The sequence below is a fragment of the Octopus sinensis genome, linkage group LG17 (assembly GCF_006345805.1).
Source record: "Octopus sinensis linkage group LG17, ASM634580v1, whole genome shotgun sequence".
Lineage (NCBI taxonomy): Eukaryota > Metazoa > Mollusca > Cephalopoda > Octopoda > Octopodidae > Octopus > Octopus sinensis.
In genome coordinates this window covers 52237449-52260729 of record NC_043013.1, presented here as the reverse complement: position 1 = coordinate 52260729, position 23281 = coordinate 52237449, and the positions used below count along the sequence as shown (strand labels likewise).

At 39.4% G+C, this 23281-nt stretch overlaps 1 protein-coding gene across 1 annotated transcript in view; it reads right to left on the bottom strand.

Moving 5' to 3' along the window:
* The window catches only part of LOC115220818 (serine/threonine-protein kinase DCLK1-like), an 81769-nt gene extending 71332 nt beyond the window's left edge, over window positions 1-10437 (bottom strand). The window contains exon 1 of the mRNA XM_029790985.2: window positions 10259-10437. The gene's annotated coding sequence lies outside the window, so the exon portion shown is untranslated. The remainder of the gene's footprint in view (window positions 1-10258) is intronic.
* Window positions 10438-23281: the final 12844 nt, after the last annotated feature.

The following is a 23281-nucleotide window of genomic DNA, read 5'->3' as shown; positions in this document are numbered from 1 at the left end:
GTTTCGAGCCTACGCTCATCCACAGAAAGGAACACAGAAAGAAACAAGGAGAGAAAAAAATGTGTGTAGTGGCTACCGATCTATCATGGCGAATGCCCGACAGAAGGGTCACACAGGAGAGCTAAGAAGTTGGGGAATATATATATATATATATCTACCAGATCCATTCACAAGGCTTTGGTCGGCCCAAGGTTATAGTAGAAGATACTTGCCTAAGATGTCACGCAGTGGAACTGAACCCAGAACCATATGATTGGGAAGCAAGCTTCTTGCCACACAGCCGCGCCAGCGCCTATATTCATCCTAGCCGCCAGACCACGCAGCAGTAGTTATCCAACAACAATGGCCTTGTGTTTTCCAAGGCCTTATATCATTGCGGACGAGTATATTCGATTTAATCGATCCGTTACTTGACTGGTACTTTACCTAATCGATCCCAAGAAGGATGAAATGCAAAGTCAATCCCCGGCGGGATTTGAACTCAATACCACCATGGCAATACCATTCAAAGTAATAGTTTGTTATAATCAGTAGAGTTAATTAATGCAAACATTGCGTTGTTATGTGTTGCGTCGCCTGGTGGTGGTGGTGGTGGTGGTGGTGGTGGTGGTGGTGGTGGCTGTGTTGGCGGTGGCTGTATTGATGGAAACTGAAGTGGCAGCGACGGCGGTGGTGACGATGGTAGTGGTGGTGGTGGTGATGATGGCGGCGGTGGTGGTGATGGTGTTGGCGGCAGTTGTGATGATGGTAGAAGCGGTTGTTGTGGCGGCGGTGGTGACGGTGGTGATGATGCCAGTGGTGGCGGTGGTGGGTGTCCTTAGAACAACAATACAGTGGGTTTCAAGTAGCCACCCCTCCACCAACCCACAGCTCCACACTGGTCAATAGAAATTTGCTGATATAATCAGGTGAATCAGTGATTATAGGTAAGAAACACGATAATCCGGGTACAATAGACACAGGTTTTCTATCGATTGACCACTGACATGTCACTGATAACTGGGTAGAAGCATGTTTGGGTGGTTAGCACGCTTGCCTAGCAACTACGGGGTGCAGGGTTCAAAACCCAACGTCTGGTACTTTGGACGAGTTTCTCTTTTCTGTCGTGACATTGGGTTGACAAATGGCTTTTGGGTGAAATTTGATAAATGGATGGAATCTGTGTGGAAAGTCATGGGCAGAAATATCCCTGTTTAGGGATGATGGACTTTAATCCTTCGTCGGTTTAACACTCCTAACTGGATTATGGGTGCCTTTAGCGAAATGCACCCTGTTGTAAGGATTATGGGCGGGTGAAATTACAGTTCTAGGTACAACTTATTCTCTTTTTCCTATCGGTTATTGAGTCCCTACGAAAGGCTACAGGCATGGCCCCTTCTTCCTTGAATAAACTATAAAAATATTACTTAATTACATAAATATAGAGTGAAGTCAGTATGGATGTCACAGAAGATGGAGAAGAACTATGTATGTTATAGCAGCAGCGCAAAAGAAAGAGTGAGAGGTTAAGAATGAAGGTGAGGGAAAGCGGGGGGGGGGGGGTAGTTTATTTATTCTTACACTAAGGGCCCGACAGCGAGTACGGCTCACAACCTCAAATGATTTTCCTGGAGTAGCTTGAAACTACGATAAGCATAGAAACTGGAGCTGGAAGACTGGATGAAGCTGAAATAAGTTGTCGAAGTTATTGTTCCTTATTTCCAGATTAGATCTGGTCAAGCCTTTTTTATAACCAAAGCATTCCAACCATGACTATTCCATTTCATTTGAACTTAGTATTTAGTAAACGTTAACGCCAGAGAAAGACTCTTTCCTGCAATGTCTTGCTTAACAAACTGCACAGATAAATCGTTTCTTGCGATCAATTGTTGTACATAATGCATGCTGTACGTCTCCTCGCTGCCTGCTTCAAATCGACATCGTCTGCTCACACCTGTACAGGTTGCTACACATCAAATGTCGAAGTGACCACAGAGCAACAGATGTAGTGTTTTGCTCAAGAGCACAACGCACCGCCTGCTCCGAGTATCGAACAAACTATCTCGCGATCGTGAATGCTAACCACTAGGCCACTCGCCGTCACTCGTAAATACTTTAGATATTTAAACTGATATTTAGTTGTGGCCGAATAGTTTAGAAGTTCGCTTCGTGACTGTGAGGTCCAGGTAGGATCCCACGACGAGGGACAACAGCCCTTGGTCATTAATGCCTCAAGTCCTAGGATTCGTAGGGTTGGTTACCTGGTTGGCGTACGAAAAGAATGTGGACCGCAACCACCTTTGGTTTTTTGGGGTTTTTTTCTTCACAGAATCCCCCATTTTCTAGTACGGAGGTTCTAATTCTACAAAAAATACCACACCCCACAAAACTCTTCAATTTTCATTTTTTCAGAATTTTTTTTTTTTTTGCGAAATACGTAGAAAAATACGGAGATTATGATTCTGAAAAAAAAACTGTAAAATTAAAATTTTTTTTTTAAAGTGAAAATTGAAGAATTTGGTGGGTGTGAAATTAAAATTTTAAAATGCCTTTTTTTTTTTGTTACAGAATCAGAATCTCCCTACTCGAAAATGGGGGAGGGTGTCTGTAAAAAATTTAAAAAAAGTAAAGAAAAGAAAAAATTAAACCAAAGGGGGTGCGGTCCACATTCTTTACGTCCGCCTACCTAGTTTTCATGGCGCGTAAGTGACAGGGATCACAACATTGCCCCTTGAATGGAGCACCAATCCTTCGTAGGGTTTACTCATTTAGAACTGTGTGAACTGAAGCAACGAGAAATGAAGTGCTTTGCTCAAGAATATAATGCACTTCCCAGTCTGGGAGTCGAAACCACAATCTTGCAATCATGGGTACAACACCTCAACCACTAGGCCATGCGAGGAATTTGTGGGCAAACGGTTTTTTTTTTCATAGCTTCAGTGAATTTGGATTGGCAGAAACTGTACTGAAGCCTTTCATGTGGATTGTATCTCTGAACTTCATCAGCGAAGCATGGCCAGTAAGGAGCTACCAAAACCACAGAACAACTAGGAAGAAATATAGTTCCCGTGTGAAAATAATTTTCTGATTAGATCATTTAATATTAAAGGCAAGGAAAGAAAATCTCCCTGAGGAACCTTCTGAAGAAAAAAAAACGTCAAGGCAGCGAATTAGCAGAATGGTTAGAGCACTGTACAAAATATGCCTTGCGATAAGCATTCTGATTTTGTGCATTTTTTTATTTTTTTTTATTTTGAAATCTGGTTTCGAATCACGGAAGGTCTGACGTTGCCTTTTCTTTTTCTTTTCTTCGAAGACCGATAAAATAAAATACCAGTCTACTGAGGTGAATGGACTGGTGAAATCGATAAAGCATCAGACTGGGTCCATTGCCGTATTTGCATCAGCTCTTCACGTTCTGAGTTCAAATCCTGCCGAGGCATACACGGGTACTTAGCCTATTCCGTCACCCGATTTAATATAACCACCCGGCCACCCGGTACCTGGGTGCCTGTAGAGGAGGAGTTCACCGTGTTGCAAACATCAGGCTAGGTCTCCAATTTGAGCATACCACCTTCCTCTGTCCCTCAATCCCTCTTTTCCACCAGGCCTGGTGAGTCTGACAAGGCCTAGGGCTACTGTTTACCTTCTATAAACGATAAAAACAAAAGGGTAACATGTGGATTGTGACACCGAAATGAATTAGAAGGGGGGTAATTAGCGTAAATTAAAATTGCACTCTGGCATGGCTGTGTGGTTAGAAATTTACTTCCCAGCCACATGGTTCCGGGTTCAAATCCACTGCGTGGAATCTTGGGCAAGTGTATTCTACTCTAGCCCACGGTTGACCAAGTGTTTGTAGGTGGATTTTCTAAACAGAAACTAAAAGAAGCCCATCGTATTGATAGATAGATAGATAGATTCGCCATGCTGGACCGCTGAAATCTACAAGATTTTTTTCATTTTCTCTGTTTATTTTCTCTTATTCCTTTCTGCCGAAGAGCGTAGGCACGAAACGTAAAAGACTTTTTCATTTTTACCGAGTGTCAAACTAATACATCTGTTTGTTGTTCGTCTTTTATTTTTCGATAAATTTCAACTAAATGCGATTAAGGTGTAAGAAAATACTTACACTGCAAGAAATAAGAGCTAAACCGCTCTAATGTTGTAGTTAACACACGTGAATGAAAACATATACACTAACAAGGATCATAATCGTTCCAAAAGAATCGATCGAGAATTCGTAATACTGACGCGTTAGTTTCGGCATTTCCGTTGCCTCATCAGTAAAGACCGCTCAACTTCGGCTCTTTCTGGACTCGCCTCGCCATTAGTATTTATGTTTTCGTCATCCAAATAATTGGATGATTTAGCGATTCACTTATATTACTCTTTTAAATTTTTTACTTGTTTCAGTCATTTGACTGCGGCCATGCTAGAGCACCACCTTTAGTCGAGCAAATCGACCCCAGGACTTATTCTTTGTAAGCCTAGTATTTATTCTATCGGTCTCTTTTGCCGAACCGCTAAGTTACGGGGATGTAAACACACCAGCATCGGTTGTCAAGCGATATTGGGGGGACAAACACAGACACACAAACACATACACACACACATATATATATACATATACATATATACAACGGGCTTCTTTTCAGTTTCTGTCTACCAAATCCATTCATAAGGCTTTGGTCGGCCTTAATAGGCTATAGTAGACGACACTTGCCCAAGGTACCACGCAGTGGGACTGAACCCGGAACCATGTGGTTCGTAAGCAAGCTACTTACAACACAGCCACTACTGCACCTATATGTATATATAAAATTAATATGTATGGCAGTATGCAATGTTTCACCAAAAAGGATAATTACAAGTATGACTAAATGCGACTAGGGTGTTAGAAATATTTCGAATTGTTAATATAATTATGATTTCATTCGATTAAAAATTATTTTTAGTAAACCAAATAAACTACGGAAGCCTGGACTGAACCACACACGCAGCGTGGGTGATCCGGTGTTATGTACAAACTGTCAATCACGTAACAATTGGTTTGTTAATCTATCCTGTGTCAACAGCGAGAGACAGTAAAAGTCGTGACCTGCACAGAAGCTAAACTCGCTCGTCTGTCTCTCTATGTATATTGTGTGTGTGTGTGTGTGTGTGTGTATACATATGTATGTATGTATGTATGTATGTATGTATGTATGTATGTATGTATGTATGTATGTATGTATGTATGTATCTATAAATATATATATATATATGAACTTGTATAAGTATTTATAGCTTTACACTTATATATATATATATATATATATAGATAGATAGATAGATACATACATACATACATACATACATACATACATACTACATACATACATACTCACACACTCACACACATACGCACAGATATGAGTATGTCCATGTGCGTGTGTGTGTGTGTGTGTGTGTGTGTGTGAAATTGATCTCAATAATTTAGTTTCCGACCAGTCTAGACCCAGGCCATCCAGAATATTGTTATCTTTTGAGACAGAGTGGCCCACACAAATAAGTGGAGTGTGGATGACCAAAATGAATCCAGGTATCAGGTACCACCTGAAGACTATGAAGTCTTTTTCGTCTTTGGATTGTTTTCCATCAGAAAACAAAGCAAAGAAGGAAAAGACCACAGTGTTAAGTAAAGTCGGATCAGTTGTGGCAAAGAATTTGAGCCGCGTTGGTCTTTAAATGATGTGAATTCATTATTTGTGGTGGATATATAGCACAGGGACCTGGCTTTATGTGATTCTTAAACTTCAAGCCATCATTTGGTAATCTTTTCTACTCTAGGCACAAGGCCCAATATTTTGGGGGAGGGGGCCAGTCGCATTTGAACTCAGAACGCGAAGACAGGCGAAATACTCATTTCTTTACTACCCACAAGGGGCTGAACACAGAGAGGACAAACAAGGACTGACAAACGGATTAAGTCGATTATATCGACCCCAGTGCATAACTGGTACTTAATTTATCGACCCCGAAAGGATGAAAGGCAAAGTTGACCTCGGCGGAATTTGAACTCAGAACGTAATGGCAGACGAAATATATATTTCTTTATTATCCACAAGGGGCTAAACATAGAGGGGACAAACAAGGACTGACAAATGGATTAAGTCTATTACATCGACCCCAGTGCGTAACTGGTGCTTAATTTATCGACCCCGAAAGGATGAAAGGCAAAGTCGACCTCGGCGGAATTTGAACTCAGAAAGTAGCGGCAGACGAAATACCGCTAAGCATTTCGCCCGGCGCGCTAACGTTTCTGCCAGCTCGCCGCCTTAATATCATTTGGGTAATGGGTGGTGGAATGTTACCCACACGAAATGATGAAGCGCTGCCGATGATATTGAAGATTAAAGTTTTTTTGGGGGTTGGGGGGGGGGTGATCCCAGTAAATTAAGACTTGCCAGGAACTTCACAATTATCGACAGTCAATTTTTTAACTAACTAAATGATTAGTGAATAAGCTATTACACTCGTGGGGTGAGTGTAATAGTTGACCAGTGGACTTTCGGAATAGCTATTACTACTGCATGGAGAGAAGTACCAGAAAAAATTTACACGAAAACGACACAGAATTTGAGGGTAAAAATGTAAAAGATTCAAATGTTTTGAACCAAAAAATGCTTTCACAGAAGGTCACAGCTACCCGATTCATTGTCCTTTCCCTTCTCCATGAGATAGTGAATGCTATTCTGAAAGTCCCTCGATCAATTATCAAACCCGTCTCACGAGTTCACTAGTTTATTTCCCAACCTTTGGTAAATATAAAAGGGGTTGTCGACGACAGTACCGCTTATAAAAGTACCACGTGTCATGTACTCTATTTTTGTCGTAATGGACTCTGAGGGTACTTGAGTTATAATAATTTATTTGGCATTCGAAGGATCCAGGAGAGAACAGTATTGAAGATGAGGCCAAACAAAACAGGAAAAATAATCCAGAATCCTTGTCCGGTACCAGATCGATGCCAAAATCTAATCAGTTCGTGCCAGTCACGAGGCCAAACATCCCTGAAAGTTTCATCCGAATTCATCCAGCGGTTTTTGTGATATCTTGTCCACGGACAAACAAACACGACCGAAAACAATACCTCCGCTTTCGCTAAGGCGGGGGTAATAAAACCATGTTTCATTTATGGCTTAGTAAATAATAACAAGGAACCAAGAATAAACAATATAATCATTAAAATAAGCGCGTAGATCGCACAAGTTTGGCAACCGCGAGTTTTGCAACCGCGAGTTTTGCAACATAAAGAAACTAAAAACTAACCTAAAATAATCGTCCTTGACGTGGATCACACGCCAAAGTAGCACCCAATTTTCGTCTTACTGTATTGTCTTATTGTATTTTTTTTTTAATACAACATGTTAATAAGAAATATTATCTCAGGATTAAATCTTCAGTGAACTTGCCTTCCAAAGATGTATATACATTAAGTATAATACACACTTGGATATTTGAATCTAATACTACTTCTTTTGTATATAACGGACTTACATGCATTTAAGATCACACACGGCACTTGTGTACGTATATATAAATATGTCTATATGTACATGTGTATGTATGTATGTATATATATATATATATATATGTGTGAGTGTGTGTTTATGTTTATAGTTATATATTAATATGAATATATATGTGTATATCTATATATACATGTGCGTGAGTGTGTGGTGTACTTGTGTCTATTTATGCATATGTGGATATATATGTACGTATTTATGCATATATATATATATATATATATACATACATATATATATATATATATTATATATATATATATATATATAATATATATATATATATACATGTGCGTATTCATGCATATATACATATGTGTGTGTGTATTTATGCATTATATACATTATATGTATGTATGTATATTATGTATATATGTATATATAATACAATGAAACACTAGTAAATAATAGAGTTTATAAAATGGAAATATTATCTGATGTGAATTCGTGTGTATATTTTTATTATTCTTTTCTACACTAGGCACCATGCCCGAAATTTTGGGAGAGGGGCCAGTCGATTAAATCGACCTCAGTACGCAACTGGTACTTAATTTATCGACCCCGAAGAGATGAAAAGCGAAGTCGACCTCGGCTGAATTTGAACCTAAAGACAGACGAAATACCACAAGGGGCTAAACATAGAGGGGACAAACAAGGACAGACAAACGGATTAAGTCGATTATATCGACACCAGTGCGTAACTGGTACTTATTTAATCGACCCCGAAAGGATGAAAAGCAAAGTCGACCTCGGCGGAATTTGAACTCAGAACGTAACGGCAGACGAAATACCGCTAAGCATTTCGCCCGGCGTGTAATGATTCTGCCAGCTTGCCGCCTTGTGCGTGTATTATTATTATTATTATTATTATTATTATTATTATTATTATTATTATTATTATTATTGTAGTTATGGAGCAATATCTGACCCTTCGCTAAACCCCCACAGTACTCCACCCCACTACATGTCACCCCCACCTATAAAAATATACTCACACAGTTTGGCATTCCTTACACCAGTAGTTCCCAACCTGTGGTCCGTAAAGGTAGTACTGGTGGTGGTGGTGGTGGTGGGTGGGGTCTGTGGATACCTGTCAAGCTGACGGACCTTTCCATGAGAAAACATATTTCAATAAAAGGGTCCTTGGTAATGAAAAGGTCGGGAGCCACTGCTTTACATGAATATTACACTAACCCCACCACCTGATTAGTGCTATATTTCATTGACCCCGGAAAGAGTGAAAAGCCAAGATGACCTCAGCAAGATTTGAACTCAGAACATACAGGTTTGTAGGCGTATAGAAAACATCCTTTTATTTACTCTTTTACTTGTTTCAGTCATTTGACTGTGGCCATGCTGGAGCACCGCCTTTAGTCGAACAAATCGACCCCCAGGACTTATTCTTTGTAAGCCTAGTACTTATTCTATCGGTCTCTTTTGCCGAACCGCTAAGTTACAGGGACGTAAACACACCAGCATCGGTTGTCAAGTGATGTTGGGGACACACACAGAGGAGCACAAACACACACACACACACACACACACACACACACACATATACATACATACATACATATATACGCCGGGCTTCTTTCAGTCGGGTTTGGTCGGCCCGAGGCTATTGTAGAAGACACATGCCCAAGGTGCCATGCAGTGGGACTGAACCCGGAACCATGTGGTTGGTAAGCAAATTACTTACCACACAACCACTCCTGCGCCTATTAATTGTTTTGTTTTTTGTTATCCCCAACACACAACCAATTCTTCTTCTTGTTATTGCTGTTTTATTGTAACTTTATTTTTTGTTATTATTATTATTATCATCATTATTATTATTATTATTATTATTATTATTATTATTATCATTATTATTATTATTATCATCATTATTATTATTATTATCATCATTATTATTATTATTATTATTATTATTATTATTATTATTAATATTGTCCAATTAATATCTTTTGTTGTCAGCGTTTAACCCGAGCAAAAATAAAACAAAACAAGTAGTGCAATAGGTGTACAACAATATGTAGTAAACGAATATGAAAAAAAAGTGCGCGCTGGCGAACGGGGGGGGGAACAGGGGAGAGGCCTCGGAAAATTCACATCGGGAATGTTCCGAGTCCTCTCACCACTTCCCCGTTCGTACGCGAAATTGTTTTTGTCTTCCTATTCGTTTACTATTCATTATTTCACATCTAATGCACTCCTTTTTTTCTTCATTTGTGTGACCGGGTATTAAAGTTGAGTTTTCGGATCCTGTGAGATTTGATCGTGTGAATTTTCCGGGTCGTCTCCCCACCCCGTTCGCCAGTGCGCATCTGTTTCTTTTTTTGATATTCGTTTACTACATGTTGTTGTACACCTATTGCACTTTTTTTCAGTTTCCGTCTACCAAATCCACAAGCAAGGCTTTGGTCGGCCTGAGGCTATAGTAGAAGACACTTGCCCAAGGTACCACACAGTGGGTGGGACTGAACCCGGAACCATATGGTCAAAGAAACCTGTTACCACACGGCCACACCTGCGCTTAAAAAGCACCTGTTGTTATGAGTGTTGTTGTCATTACTTGTCCTTGTTTACGGTTGTTATTCGTCTTATTGTGTCTGTTGTTGTTATTATGGTTGTATTGATGTTGTTGTTGTTGTTGTTGTTTTGTTGTTGCTTTTGTCGATGATGTCTATAAAACCTGCACTCACCTTTATTCGAAGCTGGTCTGTTTGGTGATTATTCAGCTCTGTTATGGTGTTTGATAACACACGGACACACAGACAGACGGGGAGAGAGAGATAAAGAAAGAGAGAGAAAGAGTGAGAGAAAGAGAGAAGGAGAGAGAGTTAATGGCCACACACACAAAGAAACAGAGAGGAAGGAGAGACGGACACACATACACACAGTATATGTATATAAATAGAGAGAGCAAACAGCAGAGGTGACATATCTTAATACACAGAAACAACACAAGCACTTACACACACATACATGCATATATACACACATACATACATACACACATATACATACACACATACATACACACAGTCTGTGAGAGACACACACACAATAGAGACAGTCAAACAGAGAGAGGGGGAGAGAGAGAAAAAGAGAAAGAAGAAACTGATAAAGATGAATAACACACGTATACACACACATACACACGCATATACACACACATGCACACATAAACGCATATACACACACAGAAAAACTTGTATACATAGTTACACTCACACATACACAAATGTAACAACACACATACATACGTTTGAACGAATACACATATTTATGTAATTGTATGTCCTCCCTCTCTCTCTCTCTCTGTACACACACACACACAAACAACTACATTTTATGCCCTAATTATAATTGATTTACGTTCGGTTTTCATGCCGGCATGAGTTAGAGCAGTTATCTCAGTGTTCTACAAATTGATGCCTTTCCTGTCACCAACACTTCTTAATCGCTTCATCCGACACGCACTTGTAATGGGAGCAACCATCATTCATCGGGAATGGGGGGGGGGGTTAGCGGAGATTTTCGATTATTGAAACGGATCCGCCATACAGCAGTTTAATTTGCCAAAAGGTTTTTAAAAATATCACGGAATTAAGTTTGGGTAATAATTATAATTATAATTGTATGAAAACTATGGGTAAGTTCTTTTGTGGAAACCCCTTCCCGTCACTGTAATGCATGTGTGTATGCGTGCGTGCATAAACACACACACACACACACACACACACGCACATACACATACACATTATATGGAGTGTTGATAGATGGATAGATAGATAGATAGAGAGAGAGAGAGAGAGAGAGAGAGAAAAGAGAGAGAGAGAGAGAGAAAGAGAAAGAGAGAGAGAGAGAGAGAAGATAGATAGATAGATAGATAGATAGATAGATAGATAGATAGATAGATAGATAGATAGATATAGATAGATAGGTAGATAGATAGATAGAGACACGTGCACACATACACACACGTGTACACACACTGAAACACATGCGCACAAACTAAAACACACACACACACACACACACGAAGAGTTACGCTGAAATATTTTTCGACACAACTCCCACATTCCTAGCAACCATCAACACCAACTCTGTTGCTAACATTTGACCAATGAAATACAGTTATTGATATCACGTGACCAACACTTAATTACCTAGCGTTAGTGGTAGTTATAGTGACCGAGTGGGCGCTGATGACGGCGGCAGCGGCGGCGGTAGTGGTAATGAATGGTGGCACAGGAAGTTGTTGGTGGTGTAGCGGAGCATTTATGTTGTGGTGATGATGGTGGTGGTGGTGTCGGCCGCTATGCTCTGCTGGTGGCGTCGACAGCGGTGACAATAGCAGTAATGGTCTGCTTGCAGTGGTGATGATGGTGGTTGTGATGGTGGTTAAATTCCGCCGAGGTCGACTTTGCCTTTCATCCTTTCGGGGTCGATAAATTAAGTACCAGTTACGCACTGGGGTCGATGTAATCGACTTAATACCTATGTCTGTCCTTGTTTGTCCCCTCTGTGTTTAGCCCCTTGTGGGTAATAAAGAAATAGGTTGTAATATCAAGGCTGGAGGTGATGCTGTTAATGATACGGTGGAAAGATAAAGCGATGTCGTTTATGGTGACAGTGGTGGTGGTGGTGGTGGTGGTGGCGAGTCATCGTTGTTGTTAAGTGTATATGTGTGTGTGTTTGTGTGTATGTGTGTTTGTGTGTGTTTGTGTGTGTGTGTGTCTGTAACTCTGACGTTTATATACATATATAGCTGTAATTAGCCCTATTTATGCGCGTACGTGTGTCTGTCTGTCTGTGTGTGTGTGTGTGTAGCTATGTTACGACCCCATGTAGGTAAGTCTCAGTCTATGGAACATCTCTGTGCTCTCCTCAATGGTAGCAACGCAAACACACCTACAGAGATATCAAGTTTATCTCCATTTCTCCCGACTCCCACCTCACTCCCCTCACAATCTCCCTCCCTCTAACCCCACCACCTGCATCACCTCTTCATTTCATTCAATTCATCATTTACTGATCTGTTTATGTATCTCTCTATTTCTTTGCTTGATCACCCATCTATCTATCTCTCTTTATCTATCTATCTATCTATCTATCTATCTATCTATCTATCTATCAATTGAACGATCAATCTATCTATCTATCTATCTATCTACCCATCTATCTATCCATCAATCCATCTTTCTTTTTCTCAGATGGAAGACAAGGCCCCATTCCCCCCTAAATTCTCCCCATTCCACCTCCACCACTACAACTCTCCCTCGTCTTTAATGCCAATGATACCAAACCATCAAGAGCCATCACGGTTTACAGGTGTCACCCTGTCATATATTTCCTTCTCTCCCCTAGAATTACGAATTTATAAATTTGACAGTAGGTGGTAGGGCGGGGCCGCGTGGGCTCGGGAATAGGGGGTGCAGGGGGTACAAGTGCACACCCTAGAATTTTTGTGGGGTGCAAAAATCAAAACTTGCACCCCTACTTACTTTCATGAGGTTTGGAAAGCAACGAACAAAAAGTGATCCTTAAAAAGTGGCTCGAATTTAGGTTTCTTCACAAAGAACAAAAATTAATTAAAAAGAAAACAGTAAGACCTTGTTTGTAAAAGTTTTTGGACTTGGTTTTGCAACCCCTAAGCAAATTTTCTTCCCAGGCAGGGGACAAGAGAAGACAACTATTGATTAATCATCTTAACTTACAATTACACCATTAGCATATTCATATTTCTCTCTCTCTCTCTCTCTCTCTCTCTCTCTCTCTCTCTCTCTCTCTCTCTCTCTCTCTCTCTTTCTCCTTCTCTCTTTCATTCATTTTTTAAAAAACTTTATCTTCCTCAACATCAACCAAAACAGAATCTGAAATACCTGGAAAATCACGTTTAATTGATTCAGTAACCTTTATTTTATCCCTTTTAAGAAAAGTTAAGTCACATCTCCTAAAAGGAATAATTCTTTTGTTTCTCAGTGTACCATTATTGTAATATTGGATGATTCTAGAATCGATCTCAAGTTCTTTAATAGTTCTCAAATCTTAAGTTCTGTAATTGCCTCTGTGATATGATTAAACCCTTCATCAATTAATGATATAAGTTTTGGCTTTTTAATTAAAAAAAAAACCCAGCTTTTCAGTGTTACTTGACTGAAGAGTAGGACAGAAACATCTGGCCCAGAGTTACAATGTCTGACTTAACAAAACTCATGCTGTTATGTGGAAGTGTTGTTGTCTGCATCCAGTGGGTAGCCTCAGGATGCTCTGGTGGTGTGATGAAAAGGACCAAAATGCCACCAGATGAGATATCAACTCCTGCATCTGGAGATGGGGTTCAGCAGCACTTTAACCACCTAAGTGTTTAGCCCAAATCAGGGGTCCCCAAAACTTTTTAGACCATCGATCCCTTCATGAAGTCCTTGACCCCTCATCGACTCCTTCGTGGAATCCTTGACCCCACACCGACCCCTTCATGGAATCCTTGATCTCCTCATTAAACCCTTTTTGGAACCCTTGACCCCGCATCGACCCCTTCATGGAATCCTTGATCCCCTCACCGACCGCCCCACCCCAGGCACGTACAAGAAAATAAATAAATAATAATAATAATTAAGTAGATGTACATTTATCAACCCCTTGAATAATCCCATTGACCCCTAAGGGGTCAATATTGACCAATTTGGTCGATATTCTTATTCTTATGACAAATCATTATAACATTTTGCTAAATATTTCTTACGGTTACCCTCTTTTCTTCCATTGACAAACACCTTCAAAATATCCCTTTTAATTGGTAATACTGACATTTAGTCAGTTGTGCAGGGCTGATAGTTCATCAACAATATGAATCCCTTCAGAAATAAGACATGTCTCTATTTTGCAGGGGTAGGTGTGATTTTTGTGTCTTGCATTCTAGAAACTTTTAATCTAAAACCTTTCCTCCGAAAAATCAATCTTTAACAAAATTTTGCTGATGTCCTCAAGACAGTTGGCATCAGAGGATTATTTTCATGAGACCTAGCTCTTCATTGGCTGCAATGTCGACTGTTCCAGATGATTCAATCTGCAGAACAGCCTTGCTCATGAAATTAACATGCAATTGGCTGAGTACACCACAAATAGGCATGCCCTAATTATGTTAAGGGCATTGCTTCAGTCCATTTGTGGTTTAAAAGCCACACAGATGAACATGCAAAGTAGATTAATTTGGGACTCATGCTTCATGAGTTCAAACTGGGCCATAATGCCATGGAAGCAATCAAGAATATTTGTTGTACAAAAGGTGAAGGTGCAGTTGATCACAGCACAGTAACCAGATCATTCAAAGAATTTCACTTGGGTTGTAAGAACCTCAAGGAACAGGCAAGGTTAGTTAGGCTTAAAACTGTGGATTGTGAGGCCATGCTCTGAGCTATAAAGGCAAATCCCCTGAGTAGGTTTCAGAAAGTATCAGGCAAGCTTGGAATTTCACTGATGTATGCTATTGTATAACAAAACCACCCAGCTTTGATTAACAGAAATTGAGCTCTTTTGCAGCAAGACAATGCAAGACCTCACACTGTTCAAACAACCTGGAATAAACTCCAGAAACTCAAGTGAATCAAATGTGTATATATAGGCATATACATACATATATAGGCATACACACGCATATATAGGCATACACACACATATAGGTGTACACACACATATGTGTATTTATTTATTGCTCACAGAGGACTAAATGCAGAGAGGACAAACAAGGACAGACAAAGGGATTAAGTTGATTACATAAACCCCAGTGTGTAACTGGTACTTATTTAATCGACCCCGAAAAGATGAAAGGCAATGTTGACTTCGACGAAATTTGAACTCAGAATGTAACGGCAGACAAAATGCTGCTAAGCATTTCGTCCAGCGTGCTAACGATTCTGCCAGTTTGCTACCTTATACATACACATATATAGGCATACACACCCAGCATATTGTCCAGACCTATCTCCTTTGAATTATTACTTGTTCCTATCAATGGCTCACCTGCTTCACTTGCAACTCTTCATCAACCAAGAGGAAGCTTCAGTGAAGGAATTCTTCATTTTGGAGGACAAGAACTGGTATCAGCATGGGATCAAAGAACTAGCAGAAAACCGTCTTCAGACTGTGCAACACAATGGCCTCTACTTGGCATGCTAGGCTGCTTTTGTTGTCACTTGAGGAATAAAACAAATATAATTTACCAAAATATTGCAAAACTTTGGACTCATCACAATAAAGCACATGGGTTGAGATGGGTTAATGATGTTATCACCATAACGTCTTATGTAATAAGTTCATCTCTTTATAGCCATCTTAAGCACGAAATCTCAGAACCTGCTGAGATATCAATATCGATAATAAAATGGATTGGTTTCAATGGTTTAGTGATGTCATTAACTTGTGGACGAGAAGAACAGCCTTCGTGACTGAATCTCAGCAAAAAAAGATGCTAATTGTTGCCAACTTTCTATTTCTGGTTTGCGCTCATGAATCTATCATTGTCTGGAAAAATTACCATGCAAACGATTCTGCAAACTAATAAATCTTGCTTAGTTTTTTTTTTTTATTACCAAACAATCATCGACCCGGCTTTATTCGTAAAACGGTGATTGTATGGGAAATAAAAACAAAATAACACAACCAAATAATAATAACAATAATAACAATAATAATAATAATAATAATAATAATAATAATAATAATAATAATAATAATAATAATGATAATAATAATAATAATGGTGGTGGTGGTGATGGTGATGATGATGATGATTATTATTATCATTATTATTATTATTATGCTGATATAAACAAAAAAGCAACTTATTTAATGATACATATGCAATGATTAATGGCTATTATATTGCACGTAGGTAAATCCAACTTCCCAGTTTGTTGTATCATGTCTCCGCCTGTCTAAAACGCATTGCAGTGATGAATCTAATCGCTTGCACTTTAAAGGGGCCAGACATACTGCACTTTCACTATTGTCCTGTCCATTTCTGTATTCCCGGAGATTCTGGTTGTGGCCGCTGGAGAAGCAGCAGATGTGAAATCACTTCAAGAACAATGGTCGCTGTTCCATTATGCAGTTTTTGTGTGCAGTGTGTGCATCTGATACAGACGCATGTAGAAATACACACACACACATACATATGCATATACAAATATATATTTATATATACATATGTTTCATCATCATCATCATCATCATCATCATTTAACGTCCGCTTTCCATGATAGCATGGGTTGGACGGTTCAACTGGGGTCTGGGGAGCCTGAAGGCTGCACCAGGCCAGTCAGATCTGGCAGTGTTTCTACAGCTGGATGCCCTTCCTAACGCCAACCACTCCGAGAGTGTAGTGGGTGATTTTATGTGCCACTGACACAGGTGCCAGACGAGGCTGGCGAACGGCCACGCTCGGATGGTGTTTTTTATGTGCCACCGACACAGGTGCCAGATGAGGCTGGCAAACGGCCACGATCGGATGGTGTTTGTTACGTGCCACAGCACGGAGGCCAGTCGATGCGGTACTGGCTACGGCCACGTTCGGATGGTTTTCTTGTGTGCCACCGGCACTGGTACCACAAAGATACAAATTCCATTGATGTTCATCTATTTTGATTGTTTTGATTTTCACTTGCTCAACAGGTCTTCACAAGTGTCACAAGAAGGAAGGTATGCACAGGTGGACTGACTACGTCCCAGGTAGGGGCCATGGGTTATGGCCTGACTAGTCTTGCCGGGTCTTCGGATGGTGTTTTTATGTGCCACCGACATAGGTGCCAGATGAGGCTGGCGAACGGCCACGATCGGATGGTGTTTGTTACGTGCCCACAGCACGGAGGCCGGTCGATGCGGAACTGGCTACGGCCACATTCGGATGGTTCTCATGTGTGCCACCGGCACTGGTACCACAAAGTGTGTGCCACCGGCACTGGTACCACAAAGATACAGATTCCATTGATGTTCATCTATTTTGATTTGTTTTGATTTTGATTTTCACTTGCCTCAACAGGTCTTCACAAGTGTCACAAGAAGGAAGGTATGCACAGGTGGACTGACTACGTCCCAGGTAGGGGCCATGGGTTATGGCCTGACTAGTCTTGCCGGGTCTTCGGATGGTGTTTTTATGTGCCACCGACATAGGTGCCAGATGAGGCTGGCGAACGGCCACGATCGGATGGTGTTTGTTACGTGCCCACAGCACGGAGGCCAGTCGATGCGGTACTGGCTACGGCCACGTTCGGATGGTTTTCTTGTGTGCCACCGGCACTGGTACCACAAAGATACAAATTCCATTGATGTTCATCTATTTTGATTTGTTTTGATTTTCACTTGCCTCAACAGGTCTTCACAAGTATTACAAGAAGGAAGGTATGCACAGGTGGACTGACTACGTCCCAGGTAGGGGCCACAGGTTATGGCCTGACTAGTCTTGCCGGGTCTTCGGATGGTGTTTTTATGTGCCACCGACATAGGTGCCAGATGAGGCTGGCGAACGGCCACGATCGGATGGTGTTTGTTACGTGCCCACAGCACGGAGGCCAGTCGATGCGGCACTGGCTACGGCCACGTTCGGATGGTTTTCTTGTGTCCCACCGGCACTGGTACCACAAAGATACAAATTCCATTGATGTTCATCTATTTTGATTTGTTTTGATTTTGATTTTGATTTTGATTTTCACTTGCCTCAACAGGTCTTCACAAGTGTCACAAGAAGGAAGGTATGCACAGGTGGACTGACTACGTCCCAGGTAGGGGCCACGGGTTATGGCCTGACTAGTCTTGCCGGGTCTTCGGATGGTGTTTTTATGTGCCACCAACACAGGTGCCATATGAGGCTGGCGAACGGCCACGATCAGATGGTGTTTGCCATGTGCCCACAGCACGGAGGCCAGTCGATGCGGTACTGGCTACAGCCACGTTCGGATGGTTTTCCTGTGTGCCACCGGCACTGGTACCACAAAGATACAAATTCCATTGATGTTCATCTATTTTGATTTGTTTTGATTTTCACTTGCCTCAGCAGGTCTTCACAAGTGTCACAAGAAGGAAGGTATGCACAGGTGGACTGACTACGTCCCAGGTAGGGGCCACGGGTTATGGCCTGACTAGTCCTGCCGGGTCCTCTCATGCACAGCACACTTCCATAGGACTCGGTCTCTAGTCATTTCCTTGGTGAGACCTAAAGTTCGAAGGTCGTGCTTCACCACCTCGTCCCAGGTTTTCCTGGGTCTACCTCTTCCACAGGTTCCCTCAACTGCTAGGGTGTAGCACTTTTGCACACAGCTATCTTTAGCCATTCTCGTCACATGACCATACCAGCACAGCCGTCTCTCTTGCACACCACAACTGACGCTTCTTAGGTTCAACTTTTTTCTCAAGGTACTTACACTCTGACGATTATGAACACTGACATTACACATCCATCGGAGCATACTGGCTTCATTTCTTGCGAGCTTACGCATATCCTCAGCAGTCACGGCCCATGTTTCACTACCATGTAGCATGGCTGTACGTACACATGCATCATACAGTCTGCCTTTTATGTATATATATATAGTTATTTATTTATTTATTTATTTATTTATGCGCCATTTTCAAGCTCATGGGCCCGGCTTCCTGGGACTATATTACAATGGCATCTATAGGCAATTTAAGTTGGATTGTCTCTTGACCATAGGCTGAAACAGCTGTAAGGAGCAGTTTATTTGTATTATTTTTATTTTATTATCAATTTGCATATTGATATATATTGTTTTGTTCGATTTTCATGTTCCTATTTGTATAATTAATAAATAATGTAAACTTGTAATATCCCTAAATTCATGATCGAAATGAATTTGTTTCTCCATTTTCTTATTTGTATTATGAATTTACGGTAAAATATTTTTTACCTTCACCCATTCAATACAATAAATGAATTAATTGCATTGCAATTATAAGCATTTATGTATTTAGTATTTGGGTACTTCACCAGCAGTATATTGGATAACTGATATCCCATAGTGGGTTACTTTCATAACCCCTATCTTACTTTGTACTATATATATATATGTATAGTAACATATTGATAATTTTTGTATATGTGGAGTATATATATGTAGTTTTATATATATATATATATATATATATATAAAACTACATATATATACTCCACATATACAAAAATTATCAATATGTTACTGGTGAAAAAAGAATTAAAGAGTACTCAATACCAAAGGTTAGAGTATAAATTAATGTTTATTATATAAGTTACAGTCAGAATACCAAGTCGATACCCTGTTTCCTGTTAATAGAGTAGGTCCACCAACAATAGTCAATCAGTTGAAGATCTGAATGTATGCCATAAAAATGTGGCCACCTGAAATATTTATTTCATGTTAAAGATGTATATATAAATATATGGCTATGCACACATATAGATATATATATTTATATCTATGTGCATGGCTGTCTATGCATTTGTGAGTGTATCAATATGTGTATATATATATATATATGTATGTATGTATATATATATACATATATATTTATATATATATATATATATATATATATATAATATATATATATATAAAACTACATATATATACTCCACATATACAAAAATTATCAATATGTTACTGGTGAAAAAAGAATTAAAGAGTACTCAATACCAAAGGTTAGAGTATAAATTAATGTTTATTATATAAGTTACAGTCAGAATACCAAGTCGATACCCTGTTTCCTGTTAATAGAGTAGGTCCACCAACAATAGTCAATCAGTTGAAGATCTGAATGTATGCCATAAAAATGTGGCCACCTGAAATATTTATTTCATGTTAAAGATGTATATATAAATATATGGCTATGCACACATATAGATATATATATTTATATCTATGTGCATGGCTGTCTATGCATTTGTGAGTGTATCAATATGTGTATATATATATATATATGTATGTATGTATATATATATACATATATATTTATATATATATATATATATATATATATATATATATAACAATGTGTATATTTATGTATATATATATATAGTCCTATCTATCTATTACAACTAACCTTACCAATTGGTTTCAAGCTAGGGATTAAAATGGGGTGTTAGGTAATGACCTGATGAGTGAAAGGTTGTATCATCGGATTGTTACCTAACACTCCACTGAATCCCAAGTGCGAAACTGATTCGTAAGATCACTCATAATGGGTATATAACGCTGTACGCTTCAAATAATATTGTCATATTTATGTATATATATGATAGATTGTGTGTATTTATGACTATATATCTATAAACATATATATATATACTGTACATATATATGCATAAACAGTTTTATATAAGTTTGTGTATATGTGTGTGTATCTGTGTGTGAGTGTGTGTGTGTGTGTATAGAGACAGACAAGGAGAGAGAGAGAGAGAGGCAAGACAGACAGACAGACACGCACACACACATATGTATGTATGTGACCTCGTGTGTACCGTTGGCGATTTTTCTTCCTCTGTCTTCCCTTCTCTGGATCTTTCCTTCTCCTATGTTTCCGACGAAGAGCTCTGCTCGAAACGTTAAACCCTCCTTCTTTCCTGAGCGTCCAATAATACTATATTTGTTCCACGACCTCGCGTTGTTGTGCTTTTTTGTGTTTTCTTGTTTGGATTAACTTTATATGCATGTATGTATGTATACATGTATGCACGTACAAGTATATTGAACAATGCAAGCATTGAAAAAAATTATATTAAAACAATGATGATAATGATAGCTATAGTTACGGATGCATAGCTACTACATATACTATACACCTATATCTATATGCATGTATAGCTACCTAGCTAGCAAGATAAATAGACAAATAGGCCCCGAAGGGTATATAACAAGATGACAGCCAAAACTTGGGGTTTCTTAGCAAGACACAAACCTTTATGTATAGATGTACCTGCTGAGACCCAGACTGCAAAATTGATGCATCACATGTTGAAATCCATAAGGGGCAATAGTAGGATGGGTCGAAATGACCGTTGTTATGGGGGTGTTATGACAAATAAAAGGCAAAGTTGACCTCAGCAGGTTTCAAATTCAAAATATAAAGCATTGAAATAGATACTGCGGTACTTTTTATCTGGTACTCTTAATGAGTCTGCCAAACCTTATGATAATAATAATGATAATAATAATATACTGATGCAGTACCAGTTAATGGCTCTCATGGCTTCTGATCTTAACTGATTGGAAGTGTTATCATGTACATTGTTTTGTCTTGGTATAAAAGATGGGCTACAGCAAATATTCTGCTCAATACCACAGATTTGCTTGTCAGTTGTTTGACCTTAACCAGTTGAGCATGTCCCTTAGTGGCTGACGATATGTGCATCTCTGATCACAAATAGAAGTAGTGGGGGAGCATCATAGCCGTGTGTTGAGAAGAATTCTTTGGGGTTTGAATAATTCACCTCTGGAAACATGGGTGATTCATTCAACATCCTTAAACAACCCTTATTCAGGGAGCTCTTGAGTGGAATGGGCTATTCGACCAGACGAAAATTTTAACTGGGCCCCACCTGCAAGGTCATGCGCTGTTAATCTTGATATGAGATCACCATGTCGCACACATATGGTTGTGATGCATGTTCCTGATGTACCTTTATCAGACAGGTAGTCATGATGGGTATACTGGGCTTTGTATATTTTACCCAGTGTCACTTTGATGGCATGCTCTGCTCTCTCACTCAATAATAATAATAATAATAATAATAACTGAGATCACTAAGATGGCAGCTGCGAGAATCAACCATAAAGGTTATCCCTATTGTCATCGGAGCATTGGGTTCAATACCACCCAATCTGAAAAAAACATCAGAAAACCTTAGAAATACCCTAAAATCTAGGGGTATTGCTAAAGTCGGCATTACTTGGAACTGCATGCATATTGCATAAAATATTGTGTGTCTGAGGTCCTTGTTGTGACTTGACAAACAGTACAAACCCCCGGTGGACACAATATCTTCAGTCAGCAACCTCACGATATTGGATACTGTGCAATGTCTTAAATAATATTAATGATAACAATAAGACCTGAAGAAAATTCTAACTGGGCCCCACCTGCAAGGTCATGTGCTGTTTATTTTGATATGAGATCACCATGTAGTACACATATCTTCAATGTCTTCAGTCAACAACCTCACGACATTGTATACTGTGTGACATCTATAATAATAATAATAATAATAATAAAGATCTGTAAATATAAAGACTTGCTAATAGAAATTGAAAAAAATGTGGCATCTCAAGGCGGCTACAGTACCAGTGATTGTAGGATCTCTAGGAATGATAAAAAAAAGTACTGAAACCTATTTGAAAATGATACCAGGATTTTTTGCACATCCCTACAGGAAGTGCAAAAAATCGTGTTAACTGGAATGACTCATGTACTTGAGAAGAGCATTATCGCTGTGAAAACAACATCCATTCATGAATTTATTTATTTATTAAATTTTTTAAATACATATTTTACCTGTGAATTTGCGTGTATAATCTGGGAATGCATACAATGAGCTTCTCTGCCCTAGGTCTACAGAAAACACTCGGCAAGAAACGGAAAGAAATTTGAAGAAAGAAGGAAAAAAAAATAATAATAATAATAATAATAACAATAATAGTAATACTTTCTACTTTAGGCACAAGGCCAGAAAT